The following is a 20,346-nucleotide window of genomic DNA, read 5'->3' on the forward strand; positions in this document are numbered from 1 at the left end:
ATGCAGTTTCTGTAGTGTAGTGGTCATCACGTTCGCCTCACATGCGAAAGGTCTCCGGTTCGAAACCGGGCAGAAACAATGCTTACCCTTTCTGCATCGCTTGATAACTTTCTGCCCATATGTTTGTTTTGAGTCCCTTTTTAATCCAGACACTAAGCTGCAGCCAGGAGATGCCCATCTCAGTTTCTGTAGTGTAGTGGTCATCACGTTGGCTTTACACGCGAAAGGTCCCCGGTTCGAAACCGGGCAGAAGCAGCTGAGACTTTTTATGCTTCGCATGACAACATTCTTCCTTCATCTAGGTTTTGAATTTCAGTTTATTCCAGACACAAAGCTGCAGCCAGGAAGTGCCCCACTCAGTTAGTTTCTGTAGTGTAGTGGTCATCACGTTCGCCTAACACGCGAAAGGTCCCCGGTTCGAAACCGGGCAGAAACATCTTTGCTGCAGGTGGCCTTTCTGTTCACCTCAAGTGGTGAGAGTTTCAGGGAGGTATGCCTAATCGATGCCCCTTTTGCTCGTCCTCGTTAGTATAGTGGACAGTATCTCCGCCTGTCACGCGGAAGACCGGGGTTCGATTCCCCGACGGGGAGACGGCATTGTTTTTGCCGCTAAGCGCATGGCATGGAAGAGTGACTAGTCTGCATCTGATTTTCTTTTTGAGTCTTCTCAAACTGCACGTGGCACATTCCTTGAAGGTAACACTGTTTGGTCTTGGTGACATTAAGTAGAACAAGGGCCTTTCCATGAGATTAGAAGAATGGCCACTGTCCCTGTGTACAGCTCCTGTTTGGCTGGATTCTACCACTGAACCACCAATGCTGCACATGCCCAGCTTCAGACCTTCCTGGCTGAGATGGTGGAATTATGTTGCAGCGAGCAATATGAAAGCTACTTTTTGTTCCCTTGGCACCTGCTGGTTAAAGGGTATGCGTTGGCCGGGAATCGAACCCGGGTCAACTGCTTGGAAGGCAGCTATGCTCACCACAATACCACCAACGCAGGCGACAAAAGCACCACCCTGTTAGAACCCGTTGCTGCAAGCAAGTGCTGGTTTTGTCTTTGTGGCTCTGTGAAGGGGAGTTGGTCTCCAAGACTTGTTCTTTGGTGAGTAATTGTGCTAGGAGGTCTTTTAGCAGTCAGCTGATCTCTCTGCATCACATCAACAAAGAGAACAACTGCACAACAGCTTTCACCATCACCCCAGCTGTGTGCCACCACATTATTGGTCTATCAGGACTAGCAGAGAGCTTTCACACCCCTTTCCTCCAATGGCTGCACGGTGAGTTTGCTGATGTCACAGCTGGGATTCAGACAAAGAGCTTTTAAATTTCTGGAAAGGGAGGGGACCAGTAGAAGTGATCAAGTCCTGTGGATGAGTGGAGGCTCCCAGCAAGACCCAGGTTCATTTTAGTGGAATACTGCTTGGACTCCTTCTGCTGCACATTGCAAAGTTTCCAGGGATGCAAGAAGACTCTCATAGCCCTGTGGAAGCAGGAGAACACCTGGGTGCCTTTCTGCAAATCTGCTCTCTCATCTGTAAGTTTCATTTCAAAGTTTCATTGACCATGACTGAGATCTTTCTCACTTGTTGTACTGAATTAGTTTGGAGTGGGTGGCTTATGTTACTGAGCCAGTTTGGCCATTTAGCATAATGCAAAGGCTGCTTGTGGAAGCTGCAGTTTGTGCTTAGCTGTAGGGACTGGGTGCTTGTGTCTTGTGCCGTTTGCCTGGCTTCACACTTTGATGCCATGCTTTTGTGTTGCTGCAAGTGCTACTTTTGCTTTCTCTGCTTTAAAGGCACACAGACACGTGTTTGCTGCTTTAGCTTTTTGTTGTTGGTAAGCCCATGGCCCATGACTTAGTCAGTAGAATTGAGCCAGTTCTTTGGATGAGTGAAGCCTCTGATGAGTGCTGCAACACAAGTGGCACTGAGCTGAGGCATGCAGTTTCTGTAGTGTAGTGGTCATCACGTTCGCCTCACACGCGAAAGGTCCCCGGTTCGAAACCGGGCAGAAACAATGCTTACCCTTTATGCATCGCTTGATAACTTTCTGCCCATATTTGTGTTTTGAGTCCCTTTTTAATCCAGACACTAAGCTGCAGCCAGGAGGTGCTAGACTCAGTTTCTGTAGTGTAGTGGTCATCACGTTCGCTTTACACGCGAAAGGTCCCCGGTTCGAAACCGGGCAGAAACATCTTTGCTGCAGGTGGCCTTTCTGTTCACCTCAAGTGGAAGAGTGACTAGTCTGCATCTGATTTTCTTTTTGAGTCTTCTCAAACTGCACGTGGCACATTCCTTGAAGGTAACACTGTTTGGTCTTGGTGACATTAAGTAGAACAAGGGCCTTTCCATGAGATTAGAAGAATGGCCACTGTCCCTGTGTACAGCTCCTGTTTGGCTGGATTCTACCACTGAACCACCAATGCTGCACATGCCCAGCTTCAGACCTTCCTGGCTGAGATGGTGGAATTATGTTGCAGCGAGCAATATGAAAGGAGTTGCAAGCTACTTTTTGTTCCCTTGGCACCTGCTGGTTAAAGGGTATGCGTTGGCCGGGAATCGAACCCGGGTCAACTGCTTGGAAGGCAGCTATGCTCACCACTATACCACCAACGCAGGCGACAAAAGCACCACCCTGTTAGAACCCGTTGCTGCAAGCAAGTGCTGGTTTTGTCTTTGTGGCTCTGTGAAGGGGAGTTGGTCTCCAAGACTTGTTCTTTGGTGAGTAATTGTGCTAGGAGGTCTTTTAGCAGTCAGCTGATCTCTCTGCATCACATCAACAAAGAGAACAACTGCACAACAGCTTTTACCATCACCCCAGCTGTGTGCCACCACATTATTGGTCTATCAGGACTAGCAGAGAGCTTTCACACCCCTTTCCTCCAATGGCTGCACGGTGAGTTTGCTGATGTCACAGCTGGGATTCAGACAAAGAGCTTTTGAATTTCTGGAAAGGGAGGGGACCAGTAGAAGTGATCAAGTCCTGTGGATGAGTGGAGGCTCCCAGCAAGACCCAGGTTCATTTTAGTGGAATACTGCTTGGACTCCTTCTGCTGCACATTGCAAAGTTTCCAGGGATGCAAGGAGACTCTCATAGCCCTGTGGAAGCAGGAGAACACCTGGGTGCCTTTCTGCAAATCTGCTCTCTCATCTGTAAGTTTCATTTCAAAGTTTCATTGACCATGACTGAGATCTTTCTCACTTGTTGTACTGAATTAGTTTGGAGTGGGAGGCTTATGTTACTGAGCCAGTTTGGCCATTTAGCATAATGCAAAGGCTGCTTGTGGAAGCTGCAGTTTGTGCTTAGCTGTAGGGACTGGGTGCTTGTGTCTTGTGCCGTTTGCCTGGCTTCACACTTTGATGCCATGCTTTTGTGTTGCTGCAAGTGCTACTTTTGCTTTCTCTGCTTTAAAGGCACACAGACACGTGTTTGCTGCTTTAGCTTTTTGTTGTTGGTAAGCCCATGGCCCATGACTTAGTCAGTAGAATTGAGCCAGTTCTTTGGATGAGTGAAGCCTCTGATGAGTGCTGCAACACAAGTGGCACTGAGCTGAGGCATGCAGTTTCTGTAGTGTAGTGGTCATCACGTTCGCCTCACATGCGAAAGGTCTCCGGTTCGAAACCGGGCAGAAACAATGCTTACCCTTTCTGCATCGCTTGATAACTTTCTGCCCATATGTTTGTTTTGAGTCCCTATTTAATCCAGACACTAAGCTGCAGCCAGGAGATGCCCATCTCAGTTTCTGTAGTGTAGTGTTCATCACGTTGGCTTTACACGCGAAAGGTCCCCGGTTCGAAACCGGGCAGAAGCAGCTGAGACTTTTTATGCTTCGCATGACAACATTCTTCCTTCATCTAGGTTTTGAATTTCAGTTTATTCCAGACACAAAGCTGCAGCCAGGAAGTGCCCCACTCAGTTAGTTTCTGTAGTGTAGTGGTCATCACGTTCGCCTAACACGCGAAAGGTCCCCGGTTCGAAACCGGGCAGAAACATCTTTGCTGCAGGTGGCCTTTCTGTTCACCTCAAGTGGTGAGAGTTTCAGGGAGGTATGCCTAATCGATGCCCCTTTTGCTAGTCCTCGTTAGTATAGTGGACAGTATCTCCGCCTGTCACGCGGAAAACCGGGGTTCGATTCCCCGACGAGGAGACGGCATTGTTTTTGCCGCTAAGCGCATGGCATGGAAGAGTGACTAGTCTGCATCTGATTTTCTTTTTGAGTCTTCTCAAACTGCACGTGGCACATTCCTTGAAGGTAACACTGTTTGGTCTTGGTGACATTAAGTAGAAAAAGGGCCTTTCCATGAGATTAGAAGAATGGCCACTGTCCCTGTGTACAGCTCCTGTTTGGCTGGATTTCAGATTGCCTCAGGTTACGCTTGTCTCTAGTGAAGAAAAAGCAGTCGATGCATTGGCCGGGAATCGAACCCGGGCCTCCCGCATGGCAGGCGAGAATTCTACCACTGAACCACCAATGCTGCACATGCCCAGCTTCAGACCTTCCTGGCTGAGATGGTGGAATTATATTGCAGCGAGCAATATGAAAGGAGTTTCAAGCAACTTTTTGTTCCCTTGGCACCTGCTGGTTAAAGGGTATGCGTTGGCCGGGAATCGAACCCGGGTCAACTGCTTGGAAGGCAGCTATGCTCACCACAATACCACCAACGCAGGCGACAAAAGCACCACCCTGTTAGAACCCGTTGCTGCAAGCAAGTGCTGGTTTTGTCTTTGTGGCTCTGTGAAGGGGAGTTGGTCTCCAAGACTTGTTCTTTGGTGAGTAATTGTGCTAGGAGGTCTTTTAGCAGTCAGCTGATCTCTCTGCATCACATCAACAAAGAGAACAACTGCACAACAGCTTTCACCATCACCACAGCTGTGTGCCACCACATTATTGGTCTATCAGGACTAGCAGAGAGCTTTCACACCCCTTTCCTCCAATAGCTGCACGGTGAGTTTGCTGATGTCACAGCTGGGATTCAGACAAAGAGCTTTTGAATTTCTGGAAAGGGAGGGGACCAGTAGAAGTGATCAAGTCCTGTGGATGAGTGGAGGCTCCCAGCAAGACCCAGGTTCATTTTAGTGGAATACCGCTTGGACTCCTTCTGCTGCACATTGCAAAGTTTCCAGGGATGCAAGGAGACTCTCATAGCCCTGTGGAAGCAGGAGAACACCTGGGTGCCTTTCTGCAAATCTGCTCTCTCATCTGTAAGTTTCATTTCAAAGTTTCATTGACCATGACTGAGATCTTTCTCACTTGTTGTACTGAATTAGTTTGGAGTGGGAGGCTTATGTTACTGAGCCAGTTTGGCCATTTAGCATAATGCAAAGGCTGCTTGTGGAAGCTGCAGTTTGTGCTTAGCTGTAGGGACTGGGTGCTTGTGTCTTGTGCCGTTTGCCTGGCTTCACACTTTGATGCCATGCTTTTGTGTTGCTGCAAGTGCTACTTTTGCTTTCTCTGCTTTAAAGGCACACAGACACGTGTTTGCTGCTTTAGCTTTTTGTTGTTGGTAAGCCCATGGCCCATGACTTAGTCAGTAGAATTGAGCCAGTTCTTTGGATGAGTGAAGCCTCTGATGAGTGCTGCAACACAAGTGGCACTGAGCTGAGGCATGCAGTTTCTGTAGTGTAGTGGTCATCACGTTCGCTTCACACGCGAAAGGTCCCCGGTTCGAAACCGGGCAGAAACAATGCTTACCCTTTATGCATCGCTTGATAACTTTCTGCCCATATTTGTGTTTTGAGTCCCTTTTTAATCCAGACACTAAGCTGCAGCCAGGAGGTGCTCGACTCAGTTTCTGTAGTGTAGTGGTCATCACGTTCGCCTAACACGCGAAAGGTCCCCGGTTCGAAACCGGGCAGAAGCAGCTGAGACTTTTTATGCTTCGCATGACAACATTCTTCCTTCATCTAGGTTTTGAATTTCAGTTTATTCCAGACACAAAGCTGCAGCCAGGAAGTGCCCCACTCAGTTAGTTCCTGTAGTGTAGTGGTCATCACGTTCGCCTAACACGCGAAAGGTCCCCGGTTCGAAACCGGGCAGAAACATCTTTGCTGCAGGTGGCCTTTCTGTTCACCTCAAGTGGTGAGAGTTTCAGGGAGGTATGCCTAATCGATGCCCCTTTTGCTCGTCCTCGTTAGTATAGTGGACAGTATCTCCGCCTGTCATGCGGAAGACCGGGGTTCGATTCCCCGACGGGGAGACGGCATTGTTTTTAAGATAAGATAAGATAAGATAATCCTTTATTAGTCCCACAATGGGGAAATTCATATTGTTGCAGCAGCAAAGGGATAGTACAGCACTCAGTAAAAAAATAAAAATAGACGATAAAAAATAAAAAATAAAAATAGTACAATGTATAACAATAATAATAAAAAGTCAGAAAACTCTAAAAATATTTACAATAAGTGCACGTGAGAATATTGCACATTGTAATAGTTACACATGGGGGAAAAAAAATTGCACATTTTAATGAATAATAATTTAAAGTGTGTGTGTGATCTATCTGGAGCAGTGCTGGTTGTATAATCTAACAGCAGCAGGAAGGAAGGACCTACGGTACCGCTCCTTCCCACATTTAGGGTGAAGCAGCCTGTCACTGAAGGAGCTGCCCAGTGCTGCCAGAGTCTCATGCATGGGGTGGGAATCATTCTCCAGCATGGATGCCAGCTTGGCTAACATCCTTCTGTCTCCCACCACCTGCACTGGGTCTAAGGGGCTCCCCAGGACAGAGCCGGCCCTCTTAATGAGTTTGTTCAGTCTCTTCCTGTCCGCTGTAGAGATGCTACTGCCCCAGCATACCACTCCGTAAAAGATGGCTGATGCCACCACTGTGTCAAAGAAAGTCCTTAGGAGTGCCCCCCGCACTCCAAATGACCTCAGTCTCCTGAGTAGGTAGAGTCTACTCTGACCTTTTTTATAAAGTGCGTTAGTGTTAACTGACCAGTCCAGTTTGTTGTTTAGATGAACACCCAGGTACTTATAAGAGTCCACTCTCTCAATGTCCATTCCTTGGATGTTCACCGGTGGCAAGGTGGATCTGCACCTGCGGAAATCCACCACCAGTTCTTTGGTCTTCCCCACGTTTAACTGGAGGTGGTTCAGCAGACACCAGTCCATGAAGTCCTGGATCAGTTCTCTGTACTCGCTGTCCTCGTCATTGTTTATAAGTCCGACAATTGCTGAGTCATCAGAGAACTTCTGGAGGTGACAGTCCGGTGATCTGTACATGAAGTCAGCCGTGTACAGGGTGAAGAGGAATGGTGCCAAGACCGTTCCCTGAGGGGCCCCTGTGCTGCTGACCACCATATCAGACACACAGTCCCGTGCCCTCAGATACTGTGGTTGGTTGCTGAGGTAGTCCAGTATCCAATTGGACAGGTGACTGTCCACTCCAACATGATCCAGTTTGTCCTTCAGGAGCCCCGGCCGTATGGTGTTAAAAGCACTGGAGAAATCGAAGAAGGTTATTCTCACAGTGCTCCCAGGCTTCTCCAGGTGAGAAAGAGTTCCGTGTAACAGATGGATGATGGCATCATCCACCCCAACGCCAGGCTGGTAAGCAAACTGAAGAGGGTCCATGGATGGGTTCACCAGAGGGCGGAGATGGGTAAGGACCAGCCTCTCCAGTGATTTCATCAAATGTGAAGTCAGTGCCACCGGTCTGTAGCTGTTTAGGTCCTTTGGGTGCTGTGTTTTTGGCACAGGTACCACACAAGATGTTTTCCACAGCTGTGGTACTCTTCCCAGCTTCAGACTCAGGTTAAACATGTGCTCGACTACCCCGCACAGCTGATCTGCACAGGACTTGAGGAGCCTGGCACTGATGCCATCTGGACCCGCAGCTTTCTTCACTTTGATTTTCTTCAGCTCATTCCTCACCTGGGCTGTTGTGAAGGACAGATTGGAGCATGGAGGCTGGGTGTTGGAGTGCGTGAATGGGAAGTTAAAGTTGCCAGCAGATGAACCAGTAGGGGGTGGCTGTGATAAGGGCGTGAGTGTGAGAGACGGGGGAGGGCAGCATGTTGGTGGTGCCACAGAAGGGGGGTACAGCTGTGATGTCTGTGTAGGGGGATGGACATGTGAGTGATCAAATCTATTGAAGAACAAATTGAGTTCGTTCACCCACTTCTGGTCCCCCACCACCTGGGAGTCGGGCTTCTTGTGACCAGAGATGGTTTTAAGGCCTTTCCAAACTCCACTGACATTTTTCTGCTGTAGTTCTTCTTCCAGCTTCTTCCTGTAGCCAGCTTTCCCCTCTCTGATCTTCCTTCTCAGTTCTCTCTGCACAGCTTTCAGCTCATCCTTATCGCCCGATCTGAAGGCCCTCTTTTTCTTTTTTAGGAGAGCCTTTATGTCAGGATTTATCCATGGCTTATTGTTGGAGAAACACCGAACAGTCTTGGTGGGGACAGTGTTCTCCACACAGAAGTTGACATAATCCGTGATGCAATGAGTGAGACTGTCAATGTCCTCCCCATTAGGGTCACACAGTTCTTCCCACACTGTTGTTTCAAAACAGTCCTTTAGAGCCTCTTTAGTCTCCTTAGACCATTTCTTAACTGTGCGGGTGACTGCTGGTTCTCTGTGCACAAGGGGTTTGTACACCGGCAGAAGATGAACCAGATTGTGATCAGATCTTCCAAGGGGAGGGAGAGGTGATGAGTTATAAGCCTCCTTAGTGTTGGCATAAAACAAGTCCAGTATTTTATTGTCTCTGGTGTGGCAGGTTACATATTGTGTGAAGGTGGACAGAGTGGAGGATGGAGAAACATGATTAAAGTCTCCTGAGATGAGAAGGAGGGCTTGTGGGTGCTGTGTCTGCAGCCTGCACACAGCTGCGTGCAGGACGTCACAGGCAGCGTCAGCGTTAGCAGAGGGCGGGACATACGCAGCTATCGCGATAACGTGCGAGAATTCCCTCGGGAGATAGTACGGTCTCATGCTAACGGCTAACAGTTCAATGTTCTTACAGCAGATCTGTTCCTTAATAGCGATGTGCCCAGAGTTACACCATCTTTCATTCACAAATACTGCCAGTCCTCCTCCCTTCCTCTTACCGCTCTCCGCTGTCCTGTCCGCTCGGATGAGGTGAAAGCCGTCCAGAGATACGAGCGTGTCCGGGATGAGCGTGTTGAGCCAGGACTCTGTAAACACCATAACGCTACACTCCCGATACTCCCTCTGATGCCGCGTTAGCGCCGTCAGCTCGTCCATCTTATTGGTGAGAGATCTTACGTTCCCCATAACGATGGAAGGAAGAACCGGTTTTTAACGTCTCTTTCTATCCCGACGTAGAGCTCCAGCCCGTCTCCCCCGCTTCCTCCTCCTCAGCTCGCGGGGGATGTCGTGCCTCTCATGCGGTAGCACAGCTGTGTTGCTAAGCGCTAACAGCTGATTCCTGGTGTAAACAATAGGAGCGTGGCTCCGCAAGGGATCTCCAGACACAGTCGTAAACAGCGAAAAAAATAGTGCAAAAACAATAACAAGCACAAGTTTGGTGTCCATTGTGCATAAAAACAAGTACAAACACTTAGCTAACAAAAAGGAAAAACTTAAGTACTTACAAGAAAGGAAAAAAGTAGAAAAAACTCAAACATGAGCAGGAGCTGTTGCAACAGGCAGCCACATCCGCGGCGCCAAAGATGCCGCTAAGCGCATGGCATGGAAGAGTGACTAGTCTGCATCTGATTTTCTTTTTGAGTCTTCTCAAACTGCACGTGGCACATTCCTTGAAGGTAACACTGTTTGGTCTTGGTGACATTAAGTAGAACAAGGGCCTTTCCATGAGATTAGAAGAATGGCCACTGTCCCTGTGTACAGCTCCTGTTTGGCTGGATTCTACCACTGAACCACCAATGCTGCACATTCCCAGCTTCAGACCTTCCTGGCTGAGATGGTGGAATTATGTTGCAGCGAGCAATATGAAAGTAGTTGCAAGCTACTTTTTGTTCCCTTGGCACCTGCTGGTTAAAGGGTATGCGTTGGCCGGGAATCTAACCCGGGTCAACTGCTTGGAAGGCAGCTATGCTCACCACTATACCACCAACGCAGGCGACAAAAGCACCACCCTGTTAGAACCCGTTGCTGCAAGCAAGTGCTGGTTTTGTCTTTGTGGCTCTGTGAAGGGGAGTTGGTCTCCAAGACTTGTTCTTTGGTGAGTAATTGTGCTAGGAGGTCTTTTAGCAGTCAGCTGATCTCTCTGCATCACATCAACAAAGAGAACAACTGCACAACAGCTTTCACCATCACCCCAGCTGTGTGCCACCACATTATTGGTCTATCAGGACTAGCAGAGAGCTTTCACACCCCTTTCCTCCAATGGCTGCACGGTGAGTTTGCTGATGTCACAGCTGGGATTCAGACAAAGAGCTTTTGAATTTCTGGAAAGGGAGGGGACCAGTAGAAGTGATCAAGTCCTGTGGATGAGTGGAGGCTCCCAGCAAGACCCAGGTTCATTTTAGTGGAATACTGCTTGGACTCCTTCTGCTGCACATTGCAAAGTTTCCAGGGATGCAAGGAGACTCTCATAGCCCTGTGGAAGCAGGAGAACACCTGGGTGCCTTTCTGCAAATCTGCTCTCTCATCTGTAAGTTTCATTTCAAAGTTTCATTGACCATGACTGAGATCTTTCTCACTTGTTGTACTGAATTAGTTTGGAATGGGAGGCTTATGTTACTGAGCCAGTTTGGCCATTTAGCATGAAGCAAAGGCTGCTTGTGGAAGATGCAGTTTGTGCTTAGCTGTGGGGACTGGGTGCTTGTGTCTTGTGCCGTTTGCCTGGCTTCACACTTTGATGCCATGCTTTTGTGTTGCTGCAAGTGCTACTTTTGCTTTCTCTGCTTTAAAGGCACACAGACACGTGTTTGCTGCTTTAGCTTTTTGTTGTTGGTAAGCCCATGGCCCATGACTTAGTCAGTAGAATTGAGCCAGTTCTTTGTATGAGTGAAGCCTCTGATGAGTGCTGCAACACAAGTGGCACTGAGCTGAGGCATGCAGTTTCTGTAGTGTAGTGGTCATCACGTTCGCCTCACATGCGAAAGGTCTCCGGTTCGAAACCGGGCAGAAACAATGCTTACCCTTTCTGCATCGCTTGATAACTTTCTGCCCATATGTTTGTTTTGAGTCCCTTTTTAATCCAGACACTAAGCTGCAGCCAGGAGATGCCCATCTCAGTTTCTGTAGTGTAGTGGTCATCACGTTGGCTTTACACGCGAAAGGTCCCCGGTTCGAAACCGGGCAGAAGCAGCTGAGACTTTTTATGCTTCGCATGACAACATTCTTCCTTCATCTAGGTTTTGAATTTCAGTTTATTCCAGACACAAAGCTGCAGCCAGGAAGTGCCCCACTCAGTTAGTTTCTGTAGTGTAGTGGTCATCACGTTCGCCTAACACGCGAAAGGTCCCCGGTTCGAAACCGGGCAGAAACATCTTTGCTGCAGGTGGCCTTTCTGTTCACCTCAAGTGGTGAGAGTTTCAGGGAGGTATGCCTAATCGATGCCCCTTTTGCTCGTCCTCGTTAGTATAGTGGACAGTATCTCCGCCTGTCACGCGGAAGACCGGGGTTCGATTCCCCGACGGGGAGACGGCATTGTTTTTGCCGCTAAGCGCATGGCATGGAAGAGTGACTAGTCTGCATCTGATTTTCTTTTTGAGTCTTCTCAAACTGCACGTGGCACATTCCTTGAAGGTAACACTGTTTGGTCTTGGTGACATTAAGTAGAACAAGGGCCTTTCCATGAGATTAGAAGAATGGCCACTGTCCCTGTGTACAGCTCCTGTTTGGCTGGATTCTACCACTGAACCACCAATGCTGCACATGCCCAGCTTCAGACCTTCCTGGCTGAGATGGTGGAATTATGTTGCAGCGAGCAATATGAAAGCCACTTTTTGTTCCCTTGGCACCTGCTGGTTAAAGGGTATGCGTTGGCCGGGAATCGAACCCGGGTCAACTGCTTGGAAGGCAGCTATGCTCACCACTATACCACCAACACAGGTGACAAAAGCACCACCCTGTTAGAACCCGTTGCTGCAAGCAAGTGCTGGTTTTGTCTTTGTGGCTCTGTGAAGGGGAGTTGGTCTCCAAGACTTGTTCTTTGGTGAGTAATTGTGCTAGGAGGTCTTTTAGCAGTCAGCTGATCTCTCTGCATCACATCAACAAAGAGAACAACTGCACAACAGCTTTCACCATCACCCCAGCTGTGTGCCACCACATTATTGGTCTATCAGGACTAGCAGAGAGCTTTCACACCCCTTTCCTCCAATGGCTGCATGGTGAGTTTGCTGATGTCACAGCTGGGATTCAGACAAAGAGCTTTTAAATTTCTGGAAAGGGAGGGGACCAGTAGAAGTGATCAAGTCCTGTGGATGAGTGGAGGCTCCCAGCAAGACCCAGGTTCATTTTAGTGGAATACTGCTTGGACTCCTTCTGCTGCACATTGCAAAGTTTCCAGGGATGCAAGAAGACTCTCATAGCCCTGTGGAAGCAGGAGAACACCTGGGTGCCTTTCTGCAAATCTGCTCTCTCATCTGTAAGTTTCATTTCAAAGTTTCATTGACCATGACTGAGATCTTTCTCACTTGTTGTACTGAATTAGTTTGGAGTGGGTGGCTTATGTTACTGAGCCAGTTTGGCCATTTAGCATAATGCAAAGGCTGCTTGTGGAAGCTGCAGTTTGTGCTTAGCTGTAGGGACTGGGTGCTTGTGTCTTGTGCCGTTTGCCTGGCTTCACACTTTGATGCCATGCTTTTGTGTTGCTGCAAGTGCTACTTTTGCTTTCTCTGCTTTAAAGGCACACAGACACGTGTTTGCTGCTTTAGCTTTTTGTTGTTGGTAAGCCCATGGCCCATGACTTAGTCAGTAGAATTGAGCCAGTTCTTTGGATGAGTGAAGCCTCTGATGAGTGCTGCAACACAAGTGGCACTGAGCTGAGGCATGCAGTTTCTGTAGTGTAGTGGTCATCACGTTCGCCTCACACGCGAAATGTCCCCGGTTCGAAACCGGGCAGAAACATCTTTGCTGCAGGTGGCCTTTCTGTTCACCTCAAGTGGAAGAGTGACTAGTCTGCATCTGATTTTCTTTTTGAGTCTTCTCAAACTGCACGTGGCACATTCCTTGAAGGTAACACTGTTTGGTCTTGGTGACATTAAGTAGAACAAGGGCCTTTCCATGAGATTAGAAGAATGGCCACTGTCCCTGTGTACAGCTCCTGTTTGGCTGGATTCTACCACTGAACCACCAATGCTGCACATGCCCAGCTTCAGACCTTCCTGGCTGAGATGGTGGAATTATGTTGCAGCGAGCAATATGAAAGGAGTTGCAAGCTACTTTTTGTTCCCTTGGCACCTGCTGGTTAAAGGGTATGCGTTGGCCGGGAATCGAACCCGGGTCAACTGCTTGGAAGGCAGCTATGCTCACCACTATACCACCAACGCAGGCGACAAAAGCACCACCCTGTTAGAACCCGTTGCTGCAAGCAAGTGCTGGTTTTGTCTTTGTGGCTCTGTGAAGGGGAGTTGGTCTCCAAGACTTGTTCTTTGGTGAGTAATTGTGCTAGGAGGTCTTTTAGCAGTCAGCTGATCTCTCTGCATCACATCAACAAAGAGAACAACTGCACAACAGCTTTTACCATCACCCCAGCTGTGTGCCACCACATTATTGGTCTATCAGGACTAGCAGAGAGCTTTCACACCCCTTTCCTCCAATGGCTGCACGGTGAGTTTGCTGATGTCACAGCTGGGATTCAGACAAAGAGCTTTTGAATTTCTGGAAAGGGAGGGGACCAGTAGAAGTGATCAAGTCCTGTGGATGAGTGGAGGCTCCCAGCAAGACCCAGGTTCATTTTAGTGGAATACTGCTTGGACTCCTTCTGCTGCACATTGCAAAGTTTCCAGGGATGCAAGGAGACTCTCATAGCCCTGTGGAAGCCGGAGAACACCTGGGTGCCTTTCTGCAAATCTGCTCTCTCATCTGTAAGTTTCATTTCAAAGTTTCATTGACCATGACTGAGATCTTTCTCACTTGTTGTACTGAATTAGTTTGGAGTGGGAGGCTTATGTTACTGAGCCAGTTTGGCCATTTAGCATAATGCAAAGGCTGCTTGTGGAAGCTGCAGTTTGTGCTTAGCTGTAGGGACTGGGTGCTTGTGTCTTGTGCCGTTTGCCTGGCTTCACACTTTGATGCCATGCTTTTGTGTTGCTGCAAGTGCTACTTTTGCTTTCTCTGCTTTAAAGGCACACAGACACGTGTTTGCTGCTTTAGCTTTTTGTTGTTGGTAAGCCCATGGCCCATGACTTAGTCAGTAGAATTGAGCCAGTTCTTTGGATGAGTGAAGCCTCTGATGAGTGCTGCAACACAAGTGGCACTGAGCTGAGGCATGCAGTTTCTGTAGTGTAGTGGTCATCACGTTCGCCTCACATGCGAAAGGTCTCCGGTTCGAAACCGGGCAGAAACAATGCTTACCCTTTCTGCATCGCTTGATAACTTTCTGCCCATATGTTTGTTTTGAGTCCCTATTTAATCCAGACACTAAGCTGCAGCCAGGAGATGCCCATCTCAGTTTCTGTAGTGTAGTGTTCATCACGTTGGCTTTACACGCGAAAGGTCCCCGGTTCGAAACCGGGCAGAAGCAGCTGAGACTTTTTATGCTTCGCATGACAACATTCTTCCTTCATCTAGGTTTTGAATTTCAGTTTATTCCAGACACAAAGCTGCAGCCAGGAAGTGCCCCACTCAGTTAGTTTCTGTAGTGTAGTGGTCATCACGTTCGCCTAACACGCGAAAGGTCCCCGGTTCGAAACCGGGCAGAAACATCTTTGCTGCAGGTGGCCTTTCTGTTCACCTCAAGTGGTGAGAGTTTCAGGGAGGTATGCCTAATCGATGCCCCTTTTGCTAGTCCTCGTTAGTATAGTGGACAGTATCTCCGCCTGTCATGCGGAAAACCGGGGTTCGATTCCCCGACGGGGAGACGGCATTGTTTTTGCCGCTAAGCGCATGGCATGGAAGAGTGACTAGTCTGCATCTGATTTTCTTTTTGAGTCTTCTCAAACTGCACGTGGCACATTCCTTGAAGGTAACACTGTTTGGTCTTGGTGACATTAAGTAGAAAAAGGGCCTTTCCATGAGATTAGAAGAATGGCCACTGTCCCTGTGTACAGCTCCTGTTTGGCTGGATTTCAGATTGCCTCAGGTTACGCTTGTCTCTAGTGAAGAAAAAGCAGTCGATGCATTGGCCGGGAATCGAACCCGGGCCTCCCGCGTGGCAGGCGAGAATTCTACCACTGAACCACCAATGCTGCACATGCCCAGCTTCAGACCTTCCTGGCTGAGATGGTGGAATTATGTTGCAGCGAGCAATATGAAAGGAGTTTCAAGCAACTTTTTGTTCCCTTGGCACCTGCTGGTTAAAGGGTATGCGTTGGCCGGGAATCGAACCCGGGTCAACTGCTTGGAAGGCAGCTATGCTCACCACAATACCACCAACGCAGGCGACAAAAGCACCACCCTGTTAGAACCCGTTGCTGCAAGCAAGTGCTGGTTTTGTCTTTGTGGCTCTGTGAAGGGGAGTTGGTCTCCAAGACTTGTTCTTTGGTGAGTAATTGTGCTAGGAGGTCTTTTAGCAGTCAGCTGATCTCTCTGCATCACATCAACAAAGAGAACAACTGCACAACAGCTTTCACCATCACCACAGCTGTGTGCCACCACATTATTGGTCTATCAGGACTAGCAGAGAGCTTTCACACCCCTTTCCTCCAATAGCTGCACGGTGAGTTTGCTGATGTCACAGCTGGGATTCAGACAAAGAGCTTTTGAATTTCTGGAAAGGGAGGGGACCAGTAGAAGTGATCAAGTCCTGTGGATGAGTGGAGGCTCCCAGCAAGACCCAGGTTCATTTTAGTGGAATACCGCTTGGACTCCTTCTGCTGCACATTGCAAAGTTTCCAGGGATGCAAGGAGACTCTCATAGCCCTGTGGAAGCAGGAGAACACCTGGGTGCCTTTCTGCAAATCTGCTCTCTCATCTGTAAGTTTCATTTCAAAGTTTCATTGACCATGACTGAGATCTTTCTCACTTGTTGTACTGAATTAGTTTGGAGTGGGAGGCTTATGTTACTGAGCCAGTTTGAGTGAAGCCTCTGATGAGTGCTGCAACACAAGTGGCACTGAGCTGAGGCGTGCAGTTTCTGTAGTGTAGTGGTCATCACGTTCGCCTCACACGCGAAAGGTCCCCGGTTCGAAACCGGGCAGAAACAATGCTTACCCTTTATGCATCGCTTGATAACTTTCTGCCCATATTTGTGTTTTGAGTCCCTTTTTAATCCAGACACTAAGCTGCAGCCAGGAGGTGCTAGACTCAGTTTCTGTAGTGTAGTGGTCATCACGTTCGCTTTACACGCGAAAAGTCCCCGGTTCGAAACCGGGCAGAAGCAGCTGAGACTTTTTATGCTTCGCATGACAACATTCTTCCTTCATCTAGGTTTTGAATTTCAGTTTATTCCAGACACAAAGCTGCAGCCAGGAAGTGCCCCACTCAGTTAGTTTCTGTAGTGTAGTGGTCATCACGTTCGCCTAACACGCGAAAGGTCCCCGGTTCGAAACCGGGCAGAAACATCTTTGCTGCAGGTGGCCTTTCTGTTCACCTCAAGTGGTGAGAGTTTCAGGGAGGTATGCCTAATCGATGCCCCTTTTGCTCGTCCTCGTTAGTATAGTGGACAGTATCTCCGCCTGTCACGCGGAAGACCGGGGTTCGATTCCCCGACAGGGAGACGGCATTGTTTTTGCCGCTAAGCGCATGGCATGGAAGAGTGACTAGTCTGCATCTGATTTTCTTTTTGAGTCTTCTCAAACTGCACGTGGCACATTCCTTGAAGGTAACACTGTTTGGTCTTGGTGACATTAAGTAGAACAAGGGCCTTTCCATGAGATTAGAAGAATGGCCACTGTCCCTGTGTACAGCTCCTGTTTGGCTGGATTCTACCACTGAACCACCAATGCTGCACATTCCCAGCTTCAGACCTTCCTGGCTGAGATGGTGGAATTATGTTGCAGCGAGCAATATGAAAGTAGTTGCAAGCTACTTTTTGTTCCCTTGGCACCTGCTGGTTAAAGGGTATGCGTTGGCCGGGAATCTAACCCGGGTCAACTGCTTGGAAGGCAGCTATGCTCACCACTATACCACCAACGCAGGCGACAAAAGCACCACCCTGTTAGAACCCGTTGCTGCAAGCAAGTGCTGGTTTTGTCTTTGTGGCTCTGTGAAGGGGAGTTGGTCTCCAAGACTTGTTCTTTGGTGAGTAATTGTGCTAGGAGGTCTTTTAGCAGTCAGCTGATCTTTCTGCATCACATCAACAAAGAGAACAACTGCACAACAGCTTTCACCATCACCCCAGCTGTGTGCCACCACATTATTGGTCTATCAGGACTAGCAGAGAGCTTTCACACCCCTTTCCTCCAATGGCTGCACGGTGAGTTTGCTGATGTCACAGCTGGGATTCAGACAAAGAGCTTTTGAATTTCTGGAAAGGGAGGGGACCAGTAGAAGTGATCAAGTCCTGTGGATGAGTGGAGGCTCCCAGCAAGACCCAGGTTCATTTAAGTGGAATACTGCTTGGACTCCTTCTGCTGCACATTGCAAAGTTTCCAGGGATGCAAGGAGACTCTCATAGCCCTGTGGAAGCAGGAGAACACCTGGGTGCCTTTCTGCAAATCTGCTCTCTCATCTGTAAGTTTCATTTCAAAGTTTCATTGACCATGACTGAGATCTTTCTCACTTGTTGTACTGAATTAGTTTGGAGTGGGAGGCTTATGTTACTGAGCCAGTTTGGCCATTTAGCATAATGCAAAGGCTGCTTGTGGAAGCTGCAGTTTGTGCTTAGCTGTAGGGACTGGGTGCTTGTGTCTTGTGCCGTTTGCCTGGCTTCACACTTTGATGCCATGCTTTTGTGTTGCTGCAAGTGCTACTTTTGCTTTCTCTGCTTTAAAGGCACACAGACACGTGTTTGCTGCTTTAGCTTTTTGTTGTTGGTAAGCCCATGGCCCATGACTTAGTCAGTAGAATTGAGCCAGTTCTTTGGATGAGTGAAGCCTCTGATGAGTGCTGCAACACAAGTGGCACTGAGCTGAGGCATGCAGTTTCTGTAGTGTAGTGGTCATCACGTTCGCCTCACACGCGAAAGGTCCCCGGTTCGAAACCGGGCAGAAACAATGCTTACCCTTTATGCATCGCTTGATAACTTTCTGCCCATATTTGTGTTTTGAGTCCCTTTTTAATCCAGACACTAAGCTGCAGCCAGGAGGTGCTCGACTCAGTTTCTGTAGTGTAGTGGTCATCACGTTCGCTTTACACGCGAAAGGTCCCCGGTTCGAAACCGGGCAGAAGCAGCTGAGACTTTATATGCTTCGCATGACAACATTCTTCCTTCATCTAGGTTTTGAATTTCAGTTTATTCCAGACACAAAGCTGCAGCCAGGAAGTGCCCCACTCAGTTAGTTTCTGTAGTGTAGTGGTCATCACGTTCGCCTAACACGCGAAAGGTCCCCGGTTCGAAACCGGGCAGAAACATCTTTGCTGCAGGTGGCCTTTCTGTTCACCTCAAGTGGTGAGAGTTTCAGGGAGGTATGCCTAATCGATGCCCCTTTTGCTCGTCCTCGTTAGTATAGTGGACAGTATCTCCGCCTGTCACGCGGAAGACCGGGGTTCGATTCCCCGACGGGGAGACGGCATTGTTTTTGCCGCTAAGCGCATGGCATGGAAGAGTGACTAGTCTGCATCTGATTTTCTTTTTGAGTCTTCTCAAACTGCACGTGGCACATTCCTTGAAGGTAACACTGTTTGGTCTTGGTGACATTAAGTAGAAAAAGGGCCTTTCCATGAGATTAGAAGAATGGCCACTGTCCCTGTGTACAGCTCCTGTTTGGCTGGATTCTACCACTGAACCACCAATGCTGCACATGCCCAGCTTCAGACCTTCCTGGCTGAGATGGTGGAATTATGTTGCAGCGAGCAATATGAAAGGAGTTGCAAGCTACTTTTTGTTCACTTGGCACCTGCTGGTTAAAGGGTATGCGTTGGCCTGGAATCGAACCCGGGTCAACTGCTTGGAAGGCAGCTATGCTCACCACTATACCACCAACGCAGGCGACAAAAGCACCACCCTGTTAGAACCCGTTGCTGCAAGCAAGTGCTGGTTTTGTCTTTGTGGCTCTGTGAAGGGGAGTTGGTCTCCAAGACTTGTTCTTTGGTGAGTAATTGTGCTAGGAGGTCTTTTAGCAGTCAGCTGATCTCTCTGCATCACATCAACAAAGAGAACAACTGCACAACAGCTTTCACCATCACCCCAGCTGTGTGCCACCACATTATTGGTCTATCAGGACTAGCAGAGAGCTTTCACACCCCTTTCCTCCAATGGCTGCACGGTGAGTTTGCTGATGTCACAGCTGGGATTCAGACAAAGAGCTTTTAAATTTCTGGAAAGGGAGGGGACCAGTAGAAGTGATCAAGTCCTGTGGATGAGTGGAGGCTCCCAGCAAGACCCAGGTTCATTTTAGTGGAATACTGCTTGGACTCCTTCTGCTGCACATTGCAAAGTTTCCAGGGATGCAAGAAGACTCTCATAGCCCTGTGGAAGCAGGAGAACACCTGGGTGCCTTTCTGCAAATCTGCTCTCTCATCTGTAAGTTTCATTTCAAAGTTTCATTGACCATGACTGAGATCTTTCTCACTTGTTGTACTGAATTAGTTTGGAGTGGGTGGCTTATGTTACTGAGCCAGTTTGGCCATTTAGCATAATGCAAAGGCTGCTTGTGGAAGCTGCAGTTTGTGCTTAGCTGTAGGGACTGGGTGCTTGTGTCTTGTGCCGTTTGCCTGGCTTCACACTTTGATGCCATGCTTTTGTGTTGCTGCAAGTGCTACTTTTGCTTTCTCTGCTTTAAAGGCACACAGACACGTGTTTGCTGCTTTAGCTTTTTGTTGTTGGTAAGCCCATGGCCCATGACTTAGTCAGTAGAATTGAGCCAGTTCTTTGGATGAGTGAAGCCTCTGATGAGTGCTGCAACACAAGTGGCACTGAGCTGAGGCATGCAGTTTCTGTAGTGTAGTGGTCATCACGTTCGCCTCACACGCGAAAGGTCCCCGGTTCGAAACCGGGCAGAAACAATGCTTACCCTTTATGCATCGCTTGATAACTTTCTGCCCATATTTGTGTTTTGAGTCCCTTTTTAATCCAGACACTAAGCTGCAGCCAGGAGGTGCTAGACTCAGTTTCTGTAGTGTAGTGGTCATCACGTTCGCTTTACACGCGAAAGGTCCCCGGTTCGAAACCGGGCAGAAACATCTTTGCTGCAGGTGGCCTT

General features: G+C 48.5%; 32 non-coding genes across 32 annotated transcripts; 22 read left to right on the forward strand and 10 right to left on the reverse strand.

Annotated features, from left to right (window-relative positions):
- Positions 1 to 182: 182 nt before the first annotated feature.
- trnav-uac (transfer RNA valine (anticodon UAC)) lies at positions 183 to 255 on the forward strand. Its single transcript has one exon. It is a non-coding gene; the product is annotated as a tRNA-Val (tRNA).
- A 108-nt stretch (positions 256 to 363) lies between these two features.
- trnav-aac (transfer RNA valine (anticodon AAC)) lies at positions 364 to 436 on the forward strand. Its single transcript has one exon. It is a non-coding gene; the product is annotated as a tRNA-Val (tRNA).
- Positions 437 to 519: 83 nt separating this feature from the next.
- On the forward strand, positions 520 to 591 carry trnad-guc (transfer RNA aspartic acid (anticodon GUC)). The gene has a single exon. It is a non-coding gene; the product is annotated as a tRNA-Asp (tRNA).
- Positions 592 to 928: 337 nt separating this feature from the next.
- Positions 929 to 1,000, reverse strand: trnag-ucc (transfer RNA glycine (anticodon UCC)). The gene has a single exon. It is a non-coding gene; the product is annotated as a tRNA-Gly (tRNA).
- Positions 1,001 to 1,946: 946 nt separating this feature from the next.
- On the forward strand, positions 1,947 to 2,019 carry trnav-cac (transfer RNA valine (anticodon CAC)). The gene has a single exon. It is a non-coding gene; the product is annotated as a tRNA-Val (tRNA).
- Positions 2,020 to 2,123: 104 nt separating this feature from the next.
- Positions 2,124 to 2,196, forward strand: trnav-uac (transfer RNA valine (anticodon UAC)). Its single transcript has one exon. It is a non-coding gene; the product is annotated as a tRNA-Val (tRNA).
- Positions 2,197 to 2,546: 350 nt separating this feature from the next.
- On the reverse strand, positions 2,547 to 2,618 carry trnag-ucc (transfer RNA glycine (anticodon UCC)). Its single transcript has one exon. It is a non-coding gene; the product is annotated as a tRNA-Gly (tRNA).
- A 1,304-nt stretch (positions 2,619 to 3,922) lies between these two features.
- Positions 3,923 to 3,995, forward strand: trnav-aac (transfer RNA valine (anticodon AAC)). The gene has a single exon. It is a non-coding gene; the product is annotated as a tRNA-Val (tRNA).
- A 412-nt stretch (positions 3,996 to 4,407) lies between these two features.
- Positions 4,408 to 4,478, reverse strand: trnag-gcc (transfer RNA glycine (anticodon GCC)). The gene has a single exon. It is a non-coding gene; the product is annotated as a tRNA-Gly (tRNA).
- Positions 4,479 to 4,596: 118 nt separating this feature from the next.
- trnag-ucc (transfer RNA glycine (anticodon UCC)) lies at positions 4,597 to 4,668 on the reverse strand. The gene has a single exon. It is a non-coding gene; the product is annotated as a tRNA-Gly (tRNA).
- A 946-nt stretch (positions 4,669 to 5,614) lies between these two features.
- Positions 5,615 to 5,687, forward strand: trnav-cac (transfer RNA valine (anticodon CAC)). The gene has a single exon. It is a non-coding gene; the product is annotated as a tRNA-Val (tRNA).
- Positions 5,688 to 6,128: 441 nt separating this feature from the next.
- Positions 6,129 to 6,200, forward strand: trnad-guc (transfer RNA aspartic acid (anticodon GUC)). The gene has a single exon. It is a non-coding gene; the product is annotated as a tRNA-Asp (tRNA).
- Positions 6,201 to 9,977: 3,777 nt separating this feature from the next.
- Positions 9,978 to 10,049, reverse strand: trnag-ucc (transfer RNA glycine (anticodon UCC)). Its single transcript has one exon. It is a non-coding gene; the product is annotated as a tRNA-Gly (tRNA).
- Positions 10,050 to 11,172: 1,123 nt separating this feature from the next.
- Positions 11,173 to 11,245, forward strand: trnav-uac (transfer RNA valine (anticodon UAC)). The gene has a single exon. It is a non-coding gene; the product is annotated as a tRNA-Val (tRNA).
- Positions 11,246 to 11,353: 108 nt separating this feature from the next.
- trnav-aac (transfer RNA valine (anticodon AAC)) lies at positions 11,354 to 11,426 on the forward strand. Its single transcript has one exon. It is a non-coding gene; the product is annotated as a tRNA-Val (tRNA).
- Positions 11,427 to 11,509: 83 nt separating this feature from the next.
- On the forward strand, positions 11,510 to 11,581 carry trnad-guc (transfer RNA aspartic acid (anticodon GUC)). Its single transcript has one exon. It is a non-coding gene; the product is annotated as a tRNA-Asp (tRNA).
- Positions 11,582 to 11,918: 337 nt separating this feature from the next.
- Positions 11,919 to 11,990, reverse strand: trnag-ucc (transfer RNA glycine (anticodon UCC)). Its single transcript has one exon. It is a non-coding gene; the product is annotated as a tRNA-Gly (tRNA).
- Positions 11,991 to 12,936: 946 nt separating this feature from the next.
- Positions 12,937 to 13,009, forward strand: trnav-cac (transfer RNA valine (anticodon CAC)). Its single transcript has one exon. It is a non-coding gene; the product is annotated as a tRNA-Val (tRNA).
- A 350-nt stretch (positions 13,010 to 13,359) lies between these two features.
- Positions 13,360 to 13,431, reverse strand: trnag-ucc (transfer RNA glycine (anticodon UCC)). The gene has a single exon. It is a non-coding gene; the product is annotated as a tRNA-Gly (tRNA).
- A 1,304-nt stretch (positions 13,432 to 14,735) lies between these two features.
- On the forward strand, positions 14,736 to 14,808 carry trnav-aac (transfer RNA valine (anticodon AAC)). Its single transcript has one exon. It is a non-coding gene; the product is annotated as a tRNA-Val (tRNA).
- Positions 14,809 to 15,220: 412 nt separating this feature from the next.
- On the reverse strand, positions 15,221 to 15,291 carry trnag-gcc (transfer RNA glycine (anticodon GCC)). The gene has a single exon. It is a non-coding gene; the product is annotated as a tRNA-Gly (tRNA).
- Positions 15,292 to 15,409: 118 nt separating this feature from the next.
- On the reverse strand, positions 15,410 to 15,481 carry trnag-ucc (transfer RNA glycine (anticodon UCC)). The gene has a single exon. It is a non-coding gene; the product is annotated as a tRNA-Gly (tRNA).
- Positions 15,482 to 16,174: 693 nt separating this feature from the next.
- On the forward strand, positions 16,175 to 16,247 carry trnav-cac (transfer RNA valine (anticodon CAC)). The gene has a single exon. It is a non-coding gene; the product is annotated as a tRNA-Val (tRNA).
- A 104-nt stretch (positions 16,248 to 16,351) lies between these two features.
- trnav-uac (transfer RNA valine (anticodon UAC)) lies at positions 16,352 to 16,424 on the forward strand. Its single transcript has one exon. It is a non-coding gene; the product is annotated as a tRNA-Val (tRNA).
- A 108-nt stretch (positions 16,425 to 16,532) lies between these two features.
- trnav-aac (transfer RNA valine (anticodon AAC)) lies at positions 16,533 to 16,605 on the forward strand. The gene has a single exon. It is a non-coding gene; the product is annotated as a tRNA-Val (tRNA).
- Positions 16,606 to 17,107: 502 nt separating this feature from the next.
- trnag-ucc (transfer RNA glycine (anticodon UCC)) lies at positions 17,108 to 17,179 on the reverse strand. The gene has a single exon. It is a non-coding gene; the product is annotated as a tRNA-Gly (tRNA).
- A 946-nt stretch (positions 17,180 to 18,125) lies between these two features.
- trnav-cac (transfer RNA valine (anticodon CAC)) lies at positions 18,126 to 18,198 on the forward strand. Its single transcript has one exon. It is a non-coding gene; the product is annotated as a tRNA-Val (tRNA).
- Positions 18,199 to 18,302: 104 nt separating this feature from the next.
- Positions 18,303 to 18,375, forward strand: trnav-uac (transfer RNA valine (anticodon UAC)). Its single transcript has one exon. It is a non-coding gene; the product is annotated as a tRNA-Val (tRNA).
- A 108-nt stretch (positions 18,376 to 18,483) lies between these two features.
- trnav-aac (transfer RNA valine (anticodon AAC)) lies at positions 18,484 to 18,556 on the forward strand. The gene has a single exon. It is a non-coding gene; the product is annotated as a tRNA-Val (tRNA).
- Positions 18,557 to 18,639: 83 nt separating this feature from the next.
- trnad-guc (transfer RNA aspartic acid (anticodon GUC)) lies at positions 18,640 to 18,711 on the forward strand. Its single transcript has one exon. It is a non-coding gene; the product is annotated as a tRNA-Asp (tRNA).
- A 1,365-nt stretch (positions 18,712 to 20,076) lies between these two features.
- trnav-cac (transfer RNA valine (anticodon CAC)) lies at positions 20,077 to 20,149 on the forward strand. The gene has a single exon. It is a non-coding gene; the product is annotated as a tRNA-Val (tRNA).
- A 104-nt stretch (positions 20,150 to 20,253) lies between these two features.
- trnav-uac (transfer RNA valine (anticodon UAC)) lies at positions 20,254 to 20,326 on the forward strand. The gene has a single exon. It is a non-coding gene; the product is annotated as a tRNA-Val (tRNA).
- Positions 20,327 to 20,346: the final 20 nt, after the last annotated feature.

Source organism: Trichomycterus rosablanca, unplaced genomic scaffold (genome assembly GCF_030014385.1).
Source record: "Trichomycterus rosablanca isolate fTriRos1 unplaced genomic scaffold, fTriRos1.hap1 scaffold_136, whole genome shotgun sequence".
In the NCBI taxonomy this organism is placed as follows: domain Eukaryota; kingdom Metazoa; phylum Chordata; class Actinopteri; order Siluriformes; family Trichomycteridae; genus Trichomycterus; species Trichomycterus rosablanca.